This window comes from Miscanthus floridulus, chromosome 12 (genome assembly GCF_019320115.1).
Source record: "Miscanthus floridulus cultivar M001 chromosome 12, ASM1932011v1, whole genome shotgun sequence".
Classification (NCBI taxonomy): Eukaryota; Viridiplantae; Streptophyta; class Magnoliopsida; order Poales; family Poaceae; genus Miscanthus; species Miscanthus floridulus.
Genome location: NC_089591.1, coordinates 60458214 through 60477639, shown reverse-complemented (window position 1 = coordinate 60477639; position 19426 = coordinate 60458214). Strand labels below are relative to the sequence as shown.

Sequence of the window (19426 nt, the reverse complement as noted above, 5' to 3'; positions counted from 1 at the left end):
AATTTGAGCAATAAGTTAGAGAGGTGCTACAACTCAAAAGTCACCTTTGAGCATATGTTGAAGACTCAAAGAAACTATGGTGACAAGTGTGGCCTTAGCTTCAAGAAGAAGATGACAAAGGGTGAAATAAAGAGAGAAAGAAAGATGAAGAAGATACAACAAAGAAAGCTCTCTCGTACCAAGTGCTACCGGTGTCATGAAATGGGACACCTTGCAAATGGTTTCCCTAACATTGAGAAGCTCAAGAAGATAAAAGAAGAGAGGCTAAAGCATGTGAAGTGCTTCAAGTGCCGCACTTGGGGTCATCTTACCTCAATGTGCCCAACCAAGCAATTGGTGAAGCTATAACACCTCAGGTGTTTGCCACTAGTTAAGCAATGGGTTTGAGCTAAAACATGGTATATTAAGTGATGATGAAGATGTCAAGGTCAAACCTATAGAAACGAGCCCCAACCTAAACTTGGATATTGCACCTTTGCTCGCGTATAGACCCCTTTTCAAGATATATGCTTGGGTGGTGTGATTGGGATATCTTCATGTGTCTCACATCAATACCCATCTATATTGGGCACTCAAAAAGTTTCATGAAGTTTGGAATCAAAAAGTCACATGAAATGACGAGTTATGTCCTTGCTTGAATTAATTTATAAAGTGAATGGAATTCTCGATCGTCAACCAAATCTTGCAACCATGCCCAAATGACTCTAGATGAACTCTACAATAAAAGTCATGAAAGGTTCATGTTGGGCAAATGCCAAGAAAACGCTCCAATGGATCAAAAAGGATAATTTAAGCTTCATCGTGATCCTACTTTGGTCAAAGTAGAACAGTAGGTTCTATACTAGTTTTGAGGTTGGACCTTAAATGAAAGTTGTAGTACATATCATGTAGAACAAACTTTGTTTTTGGACTAAGAGCTAGATCAGCTTGGAAGTAAGTCAAATCAAGGTCACAAGATCGAATTTGTTGTTGTTTTCAGCACTTAGAAATATTCTAAGTCTAAAGTTTCGCTAAGCAACGACGTTAGCATTCCGCGTTCTCCGAAATTCATTAAGCAACTTGAGTTGGTCCAAAAATAAAAGTTGGAGCTAAGTTCATGGAGAAGATCATGTAAAAGGATGGCACTCGTTTGACCTTGTTATGGCCCTCAATTTTGGAGTTTGTTAATCGTCGTCAATGCACTGACAATGCCACTTTGGAGATTAAATTACCCTTGGTTATGTTGCTCAAATGACTGGAGTGCCCTAATGAAAAATGTAGAGCAGGCCGAGGTGAACAAACTTCATTTTTGGCCTAAGGACTGATTCGGCCTGGAAGTGGCCCAAATTAGCTCCCCACGTCGCCCTCACCGACGCCCGCCACGTGCTCGGGGAAATGCCCGAACAGCGACGCATGTGGAGAACATGGCCGCCATGCGCCTCCGCCGCTGCCACGCATCCCACCTCTGGCCACGCGCCCTGTGCCCTGCTGCCGATGAGGAGGGGCACCAGCACGCCCTCTCCATCCCCCTCTCCACTCCCTACTCGCTCCCTCTCGCGCTCTCCTCGCTCCCGTGCAGCTGTCCGCCATGGTCGGCGACTCCAGCTCGCTGCCATCGCGTCCTCGCTGCTCCAAGCCCCCACGGCCATAGCCATGTGCACCACCGCCTTTGCCTCGTCGTGCTGCACCTCGCGCGCATGCTCACCCAAGCCATCGGCCACCGGAGCACCGCCGCCGGTAAGCTGCCGCCTCCCGCCGTCGTCCAGGCCGCTGGCGTGCGTGGCCAGGCCGCGTCAGGCCTCCTCGGAGCAAGCTGCGGCCACCTATGAGTGCGCGCCAACCTCCTGGTGCTTCCCCATCATTCCCCCACCACCTCCAGCCCTTCTCCGGCCGCCACCGGCCGATTCCCCGACGATCCTCTGCTCCAAATTCACGTTAGGGACCTCGTACAGCAATTCGAAGAAGAGCAGGGGCCTTTCTGTAGAACCTATGACTCATGTGAATAGTGCTGTAAGGACTGGTTTGTAATTATTTTGCAGGAACTTTGGAAATTCATAGTAAATCATAGAAAATTCGTAAAATAGTAAATGAGGACTTTTTGGAATCCTTGTGAAATTGTCTATGCAGTGGATCTATAATATGACATTTTTTAGTTTAAATATTTTACGGTAAAAATAGATTTGTGCAGTAAGGTTGTAATGCTAGTTGAATATGTTATTTTTCATAACTATAGATCTAGGGCTCCGAATGAAGTGAAATTTTTGTGGCATGCTACTCATGTGATACTTGATGTGTGGTAAAAATTTCATGAGTATTGGGTGAAGTATGAGTGAGTTATTGGTTTATCTCGCTCTCACATGAATTCTTGCTTTAGCAACTTGTTCTTTTCATAGAGGTTGCTATACATATTCAAATGGAGTAAAATTTGTACAGTAGACTATTGAGAGGATATGTGAGACACTGTAATTTTTGTAGAATTTACTATATAATTTTGGTATATGTTCATTAAGTCACCTTGTTATCTAAAATAAATTAAGAAATGCATTAAAAGAATTTATTTGGTCATGGACACTAGGTTTTCTGGTGTTATTTAGTCATGTGTGAAATGTTGGTAAAGTTGGTTTTGCCCAATTATGTATTTGCAACATAAGTTAATAATTATTTTCTTGCCGATGTGGTTTATGGACAGATCTGGGAACTTAGCAAAGTTCTTCATGATAATGTGCTTTGTTGTGAAACTTGTTTATACAAAAGTTGTAGATAATTCATGTATCTAGCTTCTATTAAAATTGGTGTCATTTGGCCAAGTAGTTTAAGAGTTACAGTTGTTTAAAGTTGGGTTTCAGAAATGGCTGTTTTCTGTCAATTGTAGACCAGTTTCTGTAAATAGATATATTTGACTTAGTTAACTTGCGAATCATGCTAAGATGATTAAAGATGAATTGTAGAAAATTTCATAAGCTTTCCATAATGTCTTCTTGTAAGTCATTTGGATTTGTGTAACTTTAGTTATAGCTAAATCTTGTAGCTGTTGTTTGCATGTCCAGAAATTGGCAGATTCCAATTATAGTGCTTACTTGTATATTGTTATGTGTGACGTATGCCTTGAATGATGACTGAGTTAGAGCACTTGAGATCTTGGGAAACTTGTGTCATGCTTGGTGTTGTCGTCTTCTTTGCCATCTTAGCATGATAGATTGTGTGATGTTTAAGTTAAGCATCACAAAGTACTTAAGTGCGTTAGTGTAAACTATGCTTGTCTTGCTTGCTAATTTGTGATGTGTCTCATGGTACTATTCTTCATATTTATGCACTTGCATATTGCATCTCATCTAGGTACTCTAGATGAACCACGTGAAGGACGTGATGTTGGAGCCAAACCCGAAGACAGTGTTTGATGGATCTATCTCGAAGGTGGAAGGGCTAAGCAAGTGTTAGGACCTGTGATGTCACCAGGATGGTGCAAGCTAACTGAACTGACTTGTATCGGATCCCAGGCAAGCCCCGGAGCATTCTAAGTCTCCTACTTTATAAAAGCAATTCTTTCTATATATATGAGTTTATATATATTGTTGCATTAAGTTGTAGGAGTTGATTGAAACCGTTGATGCATTTATTACTATCCTTGCCTACCTTACTACCTTGTTACCCTGTTAGGTCAGGATCAAATAACTGCTTAGCCTTGCTTAGACCGGTAGCGATCGGTGATATCCGGTCACCTACATTATAGGTGGTTACTGGAAGAATTTAGCTATAGAAAGAATGATATCCTGGAATTAACCATGTGTGATGGATAATTGGAGACCGAACGGAAAAAGTTGGAGGCAACCAGACAGGGTTCTGGGGTGCTGTTAGTTTCCATCTGTGTCGATTAAGGACCGATCGTTGTTGGCCCTCGAGTCATGTTGAACGCATGCCTTATATTTAGCTGGCCGGATAAAGTACCTTCTAACAACGAAGCTGGGAGATTATTCGGGCTGAGTAGATTGCCCGCAGCGCACTGTGCCGGAGCAGGTGTGGTAGGACACGGGGGCGAGATGATAAGACCAAAGTGCAGTCGGTCAGCCCCCGGGTACATGTGGTTCCTGGCAAACTCGAGATTCCTGGATAGTTGACTCGGTGATCAATATCTCACTTTAGCGGGTGAGGGAGGTTTGGGTAAGGAATAAATCACCAGCTGGTTAGGAATCGATTCGAATCGCCATCGCTCCTGGATAGTGAGCACTTGACTCGAGTTACGGCATCGTAGTAATTATTATGGAATAATGATGGTTATCTGGATGGTATGGGATATGCTAAATCTAAATTGGTAACTGGATGTTATTGGTTAATCAAGTGATTGCTATAGTACAGGTGCTTACCTAGATGGATAGGTCATAATAAAGATGATGCAAAGTACTTAAAATGGTTTCTTCATGATAGCTTATGCTTTTCGCAAACAAGTCAGCTAGCCCACTAAAGAAAGCCATGCATAATCCTTGGTGTCGATTTATTTTGGTTTAAGACGGGTAAGTCTGGCTGAGTACATTCGAGTACTCAGGGTTTATCCCACCTTGTTGCAGGTGATGTTCTCGACCTGTTGATGATGGTGGCTAACCACCGGTGGGCTCGGTGACTCTATACTTACTTCTCATCTATATGCTTTTGTCGGATGATGTCACTAAGCTAGCAAATTATTTGGAACTTATATTAATGTAATCATTTGAAAGCTATGTTGTTTTCACTAAGCGGTTTTGAAACCCAAACTGGTACTTTTATTTGTGAACCCATTTGTAATATTATTTCCGCTGCAACCCTGTGTATGTGATGTGTATTTGCTTAATCACGCGATCTTGGTTGTGATGTTGATTTACCAATGTCTTTCGGGACACTCGGTGGACTACCAGGTTTATATGAGTGAAAGTATGGGTGTGTCAACGTGTTAGCGGGGACAACCGTACTTGATCTTGTATAAATTGGGCGGTTCTATCACAGAAGCAACAAGTGAAGCCTCAACCAAAGCCACAAGTTGAGCAAGAGAAGACACCCTAAGTTCAAATCAAGATCAACCATGAAGATGGTGGTGACTTGATGATAAAGAAGAAGAAAATAAGAAGGGATGGAAAGGCAAGGCATCCAATGCAAATTCAAGATGCCAAGAAGATGAGCAAGAATGAAGATGAGAAGAAAGATTATGCTCACATCAAGTGCTTCAAGTGTGGAAGTATGGGACACTTTGCCTCTAAGTGTCCTACCAAGCTTGAGAAGAAGGCTCAAGCAATCCATGAGAGGCAAGGCAATGAGAAGCACCACATGAGCAAAGAAGAGAAAGCTCAAGCAAAGAGAAAGTGCTACTCATGCCAGGAAAGGGGACACATGGCACATTCATGTCCCCTAGGTGACATTTCTAAGCCTATTTCAATTGTTGATAATAATATGCTTAGAAAGGATGGTAATGGTACCTCTATGGTTGCTATTGCAAAACATCCCGCTACTCATACTAAGGCGTTGCCTAAGTATGTTGCTCCTAACTTGAGAGGACCCAAAGTTGTTTGGGTACCATCAAAAAGTGGATGATTGTTTGTAGGTATCATCGACATTGGAGGCCTGGTTCAAATGATATTCATCTTGTTGATCATGTAGTTGAGCCAAGTATTGCTAAGTGATGATCATTATCCCAATGCCATGACAAATTGAGTGAAGTCCAAATGTGCTACAACATACAAGTATCAATTTCAAGTTGTTGGTGATTCATTGGATATATTTGATGACTTGCAAATAATTGAGTTGAAGCTTGCTAGTTGGATGATCGTGAGCTAACCAAGGTATATCTCTTGTTGATCATTTCATTTGGGTACATATGAGTTGATTGAATTGGATAAATATACAAAGTTGCTTGCTATAAGTTGATTGAATGGATAATTGCTTAGTAATCAAGTTTGGATTGATTTGTGTTGGATAAATTCATGAGATGACATTTAGTAAGTGATTTGAATGGATATATGTCTTATGGAAGTATTCAAACAAGTTAGTTTCAAGTTTGATTCATACATGATGAAGTATAGCTCAATTATTGAAATCTGTCCTATAATTGAGAATCTGAGTTAGCTATGATCTTAGCAATCAACACTTATTGGATTGGCATAAAAATTGGTGTACATGCTCTAGACTTATGGTATAAGATGCTGTACAATTTTCATGAGAATTGGATAAGAGATGCTTTGGTTTTAGAGTAGATCTTGTCAGCTATAGTGCAGCAGTTTTCAGCATATAGCAGTGATGGAATAATTAAAATCTGGTAGCAATCTAGAAGTCAAATGAAGCTCAAATTTTTACAGCTGCTAGATAACTTAGTAATGCACACCTCCACCAAATTTAGTGGTATTTGGATTTGTACTTTGGGAGATATGCTTATTTCTTTGAAGGGTACAAAATCTATCAGAAAAGTGACAAATGTTGGATTGATCTAGAGTCACTTTGATTGAAAGGTCCTCAAGTTGGGAACATGTTTACAAGTGTTTGAGGTACCTAAGTTTAGTTTTGAGATGATCTAGAAGCATGACAAGCAAAAAGTACAAGGCTATTTGATTATAGAGTGTACTTTGCACACATTCGGTACTCAAATTGAAAGATCAAGATCAAATTCAAGATGAAGTTGAAGTTTAAGTTCAAGTAATGATTGGAGATCATTTGGTAGAAAGAAAATGATTTAAATAAGTAGAAAGAAAAGGACTTAAAGAAGGAATCAAGGTTACTCATCAAGTTAAGTCAATCACTTGGATCAATCAATCAAGTTATTTCAAGTGAGTGTCAAGAATGGTTCTTGGAGAGATGTCACTTCTCCCTAGTGTAGGGGCTTGCCGCCTATGTGTAGGTGAACCAAGTATGGTACTTGGAAGGCTAACATGGAAGTGGTGATCTGAGGAACATTTGAGATGCTTAGTTGAAGAAATCAAAAGGGGTGATCAAGAAAAGCAACCAACACCCAAAAGAGAGCTAGTCATGATATTTCAAGTGATATTCTCAAATTGATGCTCTTATGCAAGCAAAGATCAAAAGATAAAGCAGCCAACCACAACAAGAAAGTACACTTAATCATAAGTGGTATTCATTTCATATGGGTGAAGAATGAAATTCAACATGGTATCTATTGGTCTTCACCAAGCTTATAATTGGACTTCACATTGCTATTAGAGTAATAAATTGGAATCTATGTGACTATCCTCTACTCCAACATAGCAAAGGTATCATTATAATATGCATGATCATTTCATCCCTTACTAGTATGCGGTCAGTGCATATAGTACATGCTTCATAGGATCATGCATAACAAATGAAATATTTAAATTCATAGCCTACCACTATTGCTTGAATGATTACTTGATCTAGTGGTTAGTATATAAATTTGTTTATGAGCTAGTGATCCCAAGTACTTAATCTAATTTGGATTGCTAACAAGTGACAAGTACAACATTGGCAAGATAACCCTTGCAAGAGGTGTGAAGAAGCTTGTCATTGGTTCAAACCAGACTTAAAAGCTTAGGCAAATCAATTTAGTTCAAGTCAATCATAGAAGCTCATGATAGTGATAAGAGTACAAGCACAAGACAACAATGCAAATGGATATCTAGTTTGTTTGTTTCAAATGGTATCTAGACTCAAGTATTTTATCAAGAATCTACAAATAATGTTTAGATCAACTCACAAGTGATATCCTATAAGTGGTACTCATGAAGATAGCAAATGTTCAAAAAATATTTTTTATTGAAAAATCCAACAAGTGGTTCCATACTAGAAGATTTTTTTCAAGTGATATCACATCTACACATAATATCAATCATGTAAGAAAATGGTTCCACAAGTGATCATCAAATGAAGAATGCATCCCTCACCTACAAGAGCTCAAGTGTATCAAATAGATGACCCATGCTATCACATAGGGGGAGGTGTCATATAAATTGGTATCAAGATCAAAGATCCTATGTGTGGTATCTCAAGAAACCTTACACAAGATACAAGTGGTATGAGTTACAAGTGGTATCTACAAGTGGTGTCATTCCAACAATCAAGTGATGTCCATCAAAAATGCAAGATTCAAGCCTCAACCATCTACCCCAAACGTATACCTTTGCATCAATGAGAAGCTCACCTTTTATGGAAATTGATGACAAAGGGAGAGAGATTGTACAAAGATATGAAAGCTTTGAGATTGAGATTGTACAAGGGGGAGAGATAAGATATAAAAGCTCAAAGAAGTTGAGGTTGGACATGGACATAGACAAAAAGGGAGCAACATCAAAGAAAAGAGATGGATCAAAATTCTTGGACAAGAGAAGCACACAAGTAGGGGGAGCAAGCTCATGAACTTTGATTGATTGCATTTGGTATGTGCATATTCATGTGCTTGCTTGCATTGCATAAGCTTTCAAATTCAATATGCATGCTTGTGTGGTGTATGCTAGTTGTAAAACTTGAATGATGATTTGATAACTAGCATGCATAGGATGATAGCTAGACACTTGGTATGCTTTTCAAATAATGCTAGTACCTTACTTTTAATGTTGATCTTACAAGGTATCTAGTGCTTTTATTTCCAAGTGATATTTAGCTAACCATGGTGCTAAGGATGAACTTAAAGGTGCAACTCCGATTGGTACACGCTTCAAAGGTTTATTCTATACACCCTAGCATCATTTTGTAGTAATTACTCTCCCATAATTTTAATCTATGCATATGTGCAACCTTCAAATCAAACACTCTAGTACATATATAGGGGAAGCTAATACTACCATTTCAGGTTTGTGGTACTTGTCCAAAATCATTTTCACATGGTAAAATTGCTTGGGCAAGCAACATGAATCTAAAAGAGCTTAATTTCCATATCTTTGTAGAGTTATCATCAATTACCAAAAAGGGGGAGATTGAAAGGTCCTTGTGTTGTTTTGGTAATTAAGTGACAATCTAGGTGGACTAATTGTGTTTATGTGAGATATACATGTGATTAGTCCACAGGTATATATGTGTGAGCAACATATGCCATGAAGGTGAAAATGGCTTGGAGATGTTGCAAAGGTCACACATGTGATGATGAAGGAGCTCATTGCACATGAGACATGACATTGAGTCATGTGATCAAGGTGGAGAAGATCAAGACAAGACTTGGCTTGATAGACCGATTGCAAGCGTGAAGGGTAAGTCAGAGGCTTTGGAGCGATGGACCGCATGACGGTGAAGCTTGAGCAAGACTTGGCGCCGATGGATGAAGGCAATGGTGAAAAGCAAGTGAAGTCAAGATCGATGAACCAATATGATCACGTGATGATATGAAGTGGATCATATCATTGTTGATCATGTTGGTGCATGTGTTGCATTGACATTGGAGGAGATGGAATGGAATGCGCAAGGCAAAGGTATAACCTAGGGCATTTCATTTCACCGGTCATAGGTGTGTAGAGAAGCTTGTGACCGGGTTTATGATAGATGGTCATACTATTAAGAGGGGCAAACTTGTTTGCATATTGTTCATCTAGTGCCACTCGAGTGATCTAACTTTGCATCATCGCTAGGATCGAGTGGCGTGGTAAGTTGAGTGGCTAATCCTTTGGAAAATGATTGTGAAAATGCTAACACACATACATATGATGGTGTACACTTGATGGTATTGGCACATTTACAAAGAAGATGGAGTTGGAGTTGATGTGGATCAACTTGGCGATGAAACGGTGGCGAGAAGGGTTAGAAACTCCACCGACGCCCTATATAGAAAAGATAGGGTCCCACAGAGTGGACCGGACTCTGGTCACATAGTGATCGGACGCTGGGTTCCAGTGTCCAGTCAGTAGTGGTAGTCAGCGGGCAGGCGTCGGTCATCAACCGGACGCTGGCGCTGGAAGTGATCGGACGCTGGCCATATGCGTCCGGTCAGGGTGACATGTGATGACTCAGGCAGAGCAGAGAAGCTGGAAGTGATCGGACGCTGATGGTGCATCCGATCGTGACCGACCAGACGCGTCCGGTCATGTCTGGTACCTTACTGGAAACGACCAGACACTGGTGTTGCTGCGTCTGATTAGTTCAAGCTGTTGCGTCTAGTCGACAGATGACCATTGGGATCGGGCGATCAGCGTTTAAAGAAGGGGACATGTGGCATGCATGGCACGACCGGACGCTGGGGTCCAGCATCTGGTCGATCTGATCGGAGCGTCTAGTCGATCTGACCAGAGCGTCTGGTCATCCTGAGTTTTGCCCAGTGAAGGGGTAACGGCTCTATTTGTTCGTGGGGTTATAAATAGAAGCCATGGTCAGCCTTGGGCTAGTAGCCGAGCACACTAGAGCCTTAGTGGCTTGTGTAGTAGTGCTTGGGAGCCCTCCATCTCACATATACTTGATAGTGATCATTTGATTGTGTGAGAGAGCGATTCTAGTGCGATTGCATCATGAGATTACATCGAGTGGCACTAGGTGATCGAGTTGCAAGCCGGTGGTGCTTATTACTCTTGGAGGTTGCCACCTCCTAGACGGCTTGGTGGTGGTCTCTGTTGAAGCCCGCAAGAAGCTTGTGCGATGCTCCGGAGAAGAGCTTCTGCCTTTGTTTTCACCCACATATCATGAGTGGAACCCTCTGTCCCCGCCCCGACATACGTGAACCTCATGTCGAAGTCACAGACCGCAACCACATTTTGGGTTGTCTTTCCTTTCCTATTAATGTGGCTATCATGTACTCCTTTATCAACTATGACTTCTATGTGCGTGCCATCCATGGCGCCTATGCAGCCATCAAAAAATGGTGTGTACTCCACCAAAGCAGGCGACACTCCTGAATAACTAGTGTCCTTAGGCCTAACCATGTCATCTGCAAACCTAGCCACGGCTACCAGAACATGGGAAAATATCTTGCTACATGTCCCCAACCCCCTCCCAAATCTCTCATGCATTTGTCTCTGGCATTGATTTGTACCGCATGCCCATAAGAACATGGCTAAAGCTTCTATTGATTCAAGCTCCCTACTCCTTGTTAGGCCATAGCTATCAGTTAGTATGCTATGCAACCTAACCAAACTTTCAGGCCACATTCAGCAGTTCTCAAAGCAACGGCCAGCATCTGACAATAGCTTGTCTACCCACTGTCTTCCAGTAAGCTCAGGCACTTGGATAACATGGTTACCTTGTGGTGGTACATGCAACATGTGCGCAACTGCTAGACCAGCAGCCATAGCTGTGTTCACCATCTCATTGAAACTGTTTTCACTTGAATTCTGACTTTCCTCATCGCTGTTGTCCATGTTCCAATTGGCTGCAAGTTGAGAACACCCAGAGTGAAATAACAGAATGAAATATGTGCACAAATAACATCTAATATTAGATAGGCAGTTCTCAGTCCACATATTTACTTGATATATGTGGACTGAAAGCCAGTAAGCAAGACAAGGTGATAGTTGATATAAAATCAGTACCACTAGATGCCACTTTAGGAAATACAATGGGTTATGAGATCTGTCAACTTGGCTAGCTAATATTCATTGATGTAATAAAATTCAAGAACTCCTATTGATGAGTCCCCACAAAAGGTACTATCTTTGCCAAAGATAACGATGAACAGACAATCACGGCATGTACTTGGCTCGAAAATAGAACTTTTTTGTTTTATTTGAATGAAATTGCACCATAACTGAATTCATTCTAAGTCACTTATGGATCACCTGATACCAAATCATTACATTCACAGGTAGACCCCAAAAAATAATCAAAGAAGTACGAGGTGGGAGAAAATGGAGAATCTCTCCTATCAATCCCACAAATTAGCGCGGAGGAATACCTGAGGAAGCCATTAGGACCTAGAAGCTTGGATGATTTACACTAAATCGACCAGGGGATGGTAGGAAGCTTGCAGCCACTGAGAGTTAATCCCTGTTCCCTCTTTTGATCCTCTCTCAGCTGCAAATCATGCGCCAGGAAAAAAATCAGACCCATGAACCTGCATATGTGAAATTGAACAAAGGCACTTCAAGGTTAGTTCATAGAAACTGAAATACTAAACAGTCATAACCTACTAAACTCTAAGGATACACACCTTCAACCTCGCCAATCAGTGAGTTTCTCTACAAGCAGTCCCTGACATTCCTGCAACACAAGTAAACGGTTATGATTTCTATAAATGTAGAACAATTAAAGCATATGGCAACAGTGAAATATGTGTTAGCTTCAAGAACCAAAAAATCTTCGGCAACTCAAACAAATACATCACATAAAATGAGTTCGAGAAGAAGAATGTGAAACATGGTTTTTGGCCACAGGCCCCGTTACAATATAGAAACCTCAAGACAAGTAGGACAACAACGAATCTAAAGGATAAATGCCAACACTGAAATGCCACTGTTGCTTGACGCCAAACTTAACATCCCAGCTGATGAACTACTTCTGGTGCTTGTTCATTTGATATGTCAGCCAAGCCACCTGTTCTTTAGTTGTCAGTGGGTTCCTGAACACCCACCAGGGCACTGAGTTATTGAATAGATTCATTGCGAAGAAGAACATGTCTGAAGTGGCTGGCACACCATCTTCTCGTAAAAGTTGCATAGCTTCGTCTACCTCCACCTATTCATGGGTCCGCTCCCTATCCCTTGATGCGCTCCTTACAGCAATGCTCTCAAACAACCGGGCAATGTACTCCCCCACATTGCAATTCTTCTTCTTTTCTAGGCTGTTGACAACATGGTCCTTGGTGTCCCTCTTAGAACTGGAATGGTTGCTGGATGGGCCCCCTAAGTCTAGCCTCTGCAGAACAGCAGGAGGCGCCGAATGCCACCAGCCAACACGAAGCAGCCGGTGTTCCGGTTGCGGTCCCCAAACAGTGCCTCTAATTGGTCAAGGAACCGCGGTTGCCTACCACGTAGTACCTTAGGCTGACTGTCATCTTGCAAAAAAAAGGATGACATATGTCATACAGTATATCATATCTAATCAGAACGTGTAACAAGATGACATACCGAGTTCATGGGCTGCGGAACTTCTTGAGTTTCCCAATACTCACTATCAGCAGCAATGGCGCCCGTATGGGGGTCCCTCCCAAGCCCAGTGGTTGTAAGCCCTTCTTTCCATATTAGGTAGGCTTTTTTGAGGTAACCTAGCTTGTTGTTGCATTGTTTCTTATCAAAACGGGGGAAGTAAGTGTAAATGTTGGCCCAACCAGCTGTGGTGAGGCCCTACTGATTGAAGTTACACTTTTCCTTCTCTTGAAGACAAAGGTCCAGCAATAGCTTGGTTTCATCCTCCGTACAACTTGCACGCTTCGGAGGCATCTGTTGTAATGTGGAAGGGCTATTGTCGTTTGTGGGTGGGCATAGTAACGGTACCAAAAAAACTAAAGGAAAGAACGAAACAACTCAAACACGAAGCAATGGACAAAATTGTGGATTTGCCTTAATTTCTCGCTTCACGCGCTTGGAACGCAAGTTGTACCGGGGGGATTCCGGTGGGGAGCAGGAAGCTGTTGACGACGATGCTAGTATATAAACTTGGAAAGTGCACACCTACATGGTGAACATGTAAATCTGTCAGAAAGATGGAAGTTGTATGATTAGGGTCATTGCAAATTTAAAGAATCCACAAGATGTCCATCTTTATGCAGAAAACGTCACATCATACTTTTCACAACTGTATGATTCATACCATGCATCATGCATCGAGCAGATGCCAGCCATCTACTACTATTCCTAAGTTGTAGAAATAACACAGTCAACACTTTCAGTTGTACCTTCTTGAATGACAAAATGGTGGAAAATAGGAGTATTCAGTATAAACTGCCAGGGAAACTGAGACTTCGATGAAGATGCAGAAATGTGCACACACAAAATAGGTGTTCATTCACAGGAAATCAAAAACAACTAACTGGTGGCAAACAACTAACCGGACACACCTAGAAGGTTCAGGAGTTCATTCACAGGAAATCAGAAACAACTAACTGGTGGCAACGCGTACGGCGTGGTTATTCGGTTGAACTGGATGCCCACATGTGGACCTCCAGGCGCTAGTTTTTCCTTTTTTTTGGGTATAATAACTTCTACGGTGCAGCTAGCACTATCCTTACAGCTGCTAGGAAAGATAGGCTTTCAAACATGTGTTTGTACACATTAGCGAGATAGATCAATGCTAGGAAAGATGGGCTTTCAAACATGTCTAAAGAAAAACAGTAAAAACTTATGGCGTTTATACTAACCCCCAATGCTGCGGATGTGCAAGTACTATGTGACCTTAACAATCTAGCTGTACATAGGCAACCACACTTATGAGCAGGAACTTGAACCCTAACGAAGCGGATCTACTAGTTTGTAGGCAAAATGGGATAGGAAACGACGGATTTAATGTATATGCACCGACTACAAGTCAGATCTAGAAAGGACACCAAACATATGAATCGGTAGAACGTTGAAGCAAGTCGGGTACTTACCAGAGTCATCGGATGTGAGGCTGTATCTGACGAAGGGGGTGGATCTGTCTAGAAACACGACGAGGACGACACGGAGGATCTAGTAGGGCAAGCCCGCACCGAATATGGCGACATGGGCTAGGTGGATGGCGCCTTCCGTCTCTAGCACGGGGGGAGGGAGAAGGACAACGGACCGCCGTGTGGTGAAGCGGGAGTGGCTGGGCGGGCGATAACTCGACGCGTCGGTGGTGGGAGCGTGGGAGCGGCGCAACCCTAACTCGGCTGTGGGAGCGTGGGAGCGAATGCGAGAGGGGAAGCGTGACGAGGGCGCGAGCTGGTTTTTCTGGGTCAGCCGAACGGCTAGCCTGGGCAGCTGAACGCCTGGGCCGGACGGCCCATTCACCTTCAGCCGAACCAGCCACCAATTCAGACTAGCGAACACAACCCATATAGGATATCGAGACAACCCCCCAAAATAAAGAAGCTACAACATTTTTTATGAAAAGAAGCAACAGCATATTAAGTAATGCCCTCTCAAGGACGTTTGGTTTAGCGCCTTTTCCCCATGTAATGCTTAACAGTGCCATCACTTTACAAGACTTAGGTTTTGTTTAGTTTCTTTCCAAAAGTTTACACCATATCTCATCAAATGTTTGGACGAGTATTAAATATAGACTAAAAAATAACTAATTACATAGTTTACGACTAATTTACGAGATGAATCTTTTTAAGCCTAATTAATCTATGATTTGACAACGTGGTGCTACCGTAACACATGTGCTAATGATGGATTAATTAGGTTTAATAAATTTGTCTCGCGGTTTACTAACGGATTCTGTAATTTATTTTTTATTAGTATCTAAACACCCCATGCGACGTCCCCATGTGACACCCGATATGACACCCCAAAACTTTACACACTGGATTTAAACAATGCCTTAATGTTTGGTTGTGCAAGCACATAACAACTCCGGAGGGACTCGATGCAAGCCGGTTCAACGCAGATGCCGCTCACCTCCGGCCGTTAAATGATTACGCGCCATTGCTTTGTCCAACCAAACAAAATCCTGTAAATGAATCCCACCATCGATTCCTCCCGCAATCCATTTTCATTCCCGTTGCCATTACCAGTTTGCCAACCAAACACCACCTAGTGCGACCAAATCTGACAAACATGGTTCATTGCAAATTACAATCATCACCAAACACTTCCTAGTGTTGAGCTCTACAGTTTGCTCAACGTGCTAGTTTGAGTACACATGTCGAACTATAATACTTATTGGCACTAACTGTTTTATAGCTCTTTCTTTTATTCTGAAGCTGGAAAGAGAAATATCATCACACAAAGGATGCCTCGCCATTCAGATCAAAATAAGCACCAGTTGGTCTGTCGTCAGGCAAGAGAGCAACCTTCACAGGGTTGCGAGCACCCTCTTCAAGTGTCAATACTCCCATGTGCATAGACATATCAGTCTTGATGTAACCAGGTGTTTTGGTAGTTTATACGCATTGTAAGATACTTCTTGGCAAGAATCCTAGTATATGCATTAAGGGCTGCTTTGTCAACTTTGTAGGCTGAAGAACCACCTGTTGGCCACCCATGTGCCTCTAGTAAGTTGGCCTTGAAATCTTCAAGGAACAATCCAGTAGTTCTTCCGGTCTCTTTTCAGTAAGATTGTCAATGTCATCAAATTCGTTCCTTAGTTCTTCACTGTTAAAGTGCTGCTCAAAAGGATAACATTTGATCTTCAATAACTAAAAGTGAACAAGACCAAGGGAAGCCAAGTGGACTGAAACAAAGTTACATTTTTATGCATGAGACTCCCGGTAGAAATAATGATCGGTAACATTATTTCAAGTTATTCCGTATACTGAAAGAAAATTGTGGAATGTGGAGACAAACAAAAATGCCCCTCCCAATGGCTATTGGTTGTTGTGCAACAAAAAAAAACTCAAAACAACAGGCAGGAATTCAAGCATGCTACTGCAAAAATATTCTTGTAAGCAATATGATGGTGATGAACTATGAGGAATTACATTAATTATTTAAATTTCCAGTTCAAATGCTTTGGGATTTGCAGAACTTACTCTCAGCAGTCCAAAGCCGGAAGAAACATTGACAATTTTTTCGGAGGATGATAACTGAAGAAGAGGAAGTAGTGCCTCCGTGACAAGTTTGGCACCATAGTAGTTCGTCCTCATACATTGTTTAGCTTCCTCGTATGTCTCTTTAGAATTTTCTCTCATCCATTCAACTCGTTGGTTCACATCCATACCTTCAACCTATCCTTGCATAAACACATTAATTAGTCCAAAGTTAAATAGATACCTTTATTTTCCTAGACCTGTATGCATAGATATTCATGTAATCAGTAAGCAGCCAAGTTGTAAGAGAAGGTACAATCTAACAAGGAACTCACTTTTCAAACATTATATTGTGATTGCATTGCATAACTTAAGGATCATTAATCTTAAAAAGAAGATGTTTACCACATAACATCTCAACATCTTGAAAGACAACAGCAAACAACTATAGAAACAGGGAAGCTATAATAACTACAATAACTTTGCTTTCTTCTTCTTGTGGAGTATAATTACACATGAATTGCTCACAAACTGTTCCTGCAAAGCAACAATGTGTTATAATATCTTATTTGGTTAAGACTTAAGAGTACCTGATCCTTAACTTTGGCAACCAAAAGTGGATCCCGATCAACACCTAAAACCCCAGCATTATTGATCTACAAACAACAAGAGTAGCAAAATGATGGTGATGCCTTGCAAATGATTCAGAAAAGAATCACTTTGTCCAAACACTATGTGATAATGAGGAAAGTTCACAGACACAAATGCTACACAAAATTTTCATTAGATTTTTTGTTTTCTTGATTTTGACATGAAATGGACTCTATACCGGCAGTAGAGTTTAGAAGAATGGCACAATCATGAAGGTTGTAGCTTGTTCAGAATTCTAAATTGCCGATGGAGTGTCTAAAACAGAACTGAGAGCAACATGGTCCTCTCCTTTGCTGCTTGAGTGTATGTGTATGGCATCTGGTGTGCTTAGGGCCCGATGTACTAGGTCTTTTTGCTCACTTTTTATATATGTAAACAATACAAGGTTCAATTTACATATGGCGAATAAAACGTGTAGCTCTAACGATCTCTCTACTGAATCGATTCCCACTCTCCCAAATTCACGAGCGAGCAAAGCGAGCTAAAAGGGGTTAGGGATCCATACCAGGATGTCAAGCGTCCCGAACTGACCCCTGATGAAATCCACCAGCCGGGCGGCACTGGAGGGGTCGGTGAAGTCCAGCTGGTGAAAGAAAACCTCGACAGCGGCGCTGGAGGTCCTAATGGCCTCGACCGCTTCCACCCCCCTCGCCGCATTCCTCGCCGTCAGGACGACCCTGAGCCCCTTGTTCACCAGCTACCGGCAATTACTCTCGCAAGAGAAGCTATATCGTGGAAAAGCTCCAAGCAAACCATCACTGCATCATCCACGATGTATGCTGAGTTTATAGTTTGTTATGAGGCCACAGGACAGGTGAACTGGCTAAAGAAATTTATGCCCGGGTTGAAAGTGGTTGACGACATCCATAGACCACTCAAGTTATACTATGACAATGAACCAGCAGTAACTTATGCTCACAACAATAGGTCAAGTAATGCTGCCAAACACATTGACATAAAGTTCTATGTTGTGAAAGACAAAGTCCGGGATCATGCTATTAATCTTGAGCATGTAGGCACAAAGAAGATGCTTGCGGATCCGCTTACAAAAGGCTTACCATCCAATGTGTTCAGAGAATACTTAGCCAGCATGGGTTTAAGGGAAAGCCTATGATTACTGGACAATATGGGCCTAGATGAGAATCTATTTCAAAACAGAGAGGTGCGTTGTAGCTATTAATCCAATGGTACTAACTGTTGTGATGAGGCACGCTCTATGCATTAATCTATGATGGAATGGGAAAAAGAGATAAGTATTTTAAATTTAAGTCATAAGGTGAGATTAAGGGGGAGAATGTTAGGTTGATCTCCACCAAGTTGGCCCAACGGCCAATTTGGGCCTTTGATTCGCGTCCTGATCAGGGGCGCCCAACCCAATCATGGTTGGTGGGCCCCATCGCGCAGCGCTATAAAGAGGAATGTGGGGGTCGGGGCACTTAGTACGAGGTTCACCGTAGCCGCCAACTCCCCCACCAACATCCTAACCCTAATCCGATCTAAGAGGGCAGCGCTGACAGCGACGGGAAGCTCTGCCACCACGTCGCCTCTACGTCACCACTGCACTGCGACCGACTTTGACTTCGCCGCCGGACTCCACTGCTACCACGTCACCTTCATTCGCGTCATCAACACCGGCCATGGCTTCCTCCTCCGCTAAGCCAACTGATGATCGGTAACTTATCCCCTCTCTCCCTCTCTCTCTCTCTCCCTTTAGTTCTCTTTCTAGTCGATCTAGGTTATTTTATCCCGAATAAAAGCATGTACTTCCACTGATCTACACCTAGTCGATCCATTGACTATAACAAGAAAAACCGCCCAACACCAGCTAGCAAAAACTCAAGGGACCAGAGGTAGATAGATTCCACTGGCGTACATATTGCTGCACGGATTCAAGACGGCCGCGTCCATTGTTCCCTCTCTGATTCGAGGGCGGCGTGGGTGTGAGGAATGCTAGCGCCGAAGCCGGGAGTTCCCATAGATGATTAAGAAGCTGGAAATGGCCACGGACCACACGGCCATGCCCATGCCATTCCCATAATCCCATGCGTCCCCGTCCACCCCTTAACCTTTCGGGCGTGTGCCTACACCTATCGCGGTCGGCCTACGCGCCGCCTGCCGGAGTGCCGGGTGCCGGCGAGCACCGCGTCAGTTCTTGCGAGGTGTGGGTTATACGGTCCAAGAACTGAAAAGTTTTGGACCCGGCCCATAGTCAGTGAGCAACTGCAGGCCCAACGTCTCTCCTCTGGCTGGTTGCAACTGTCACCATCGAGCTCCCGTCCATGACTGTACTTGTTTTTTTTCTTTCCC

General features: G+C 42.4%; 1 pseudogene; it reads right to left on the bottom strand.

The window, feature by feature from the left end:
• Positions 1-15630: 15630 nt before the first annotated feature.
• LOC136495963 (salutaridine reductase-like) lies at positions 15631-19027 on the bottom strand (annotated as a pseudogene).
• Between the last annotated feature and the right edge of the window lie 399 nt (positions 19028-19426).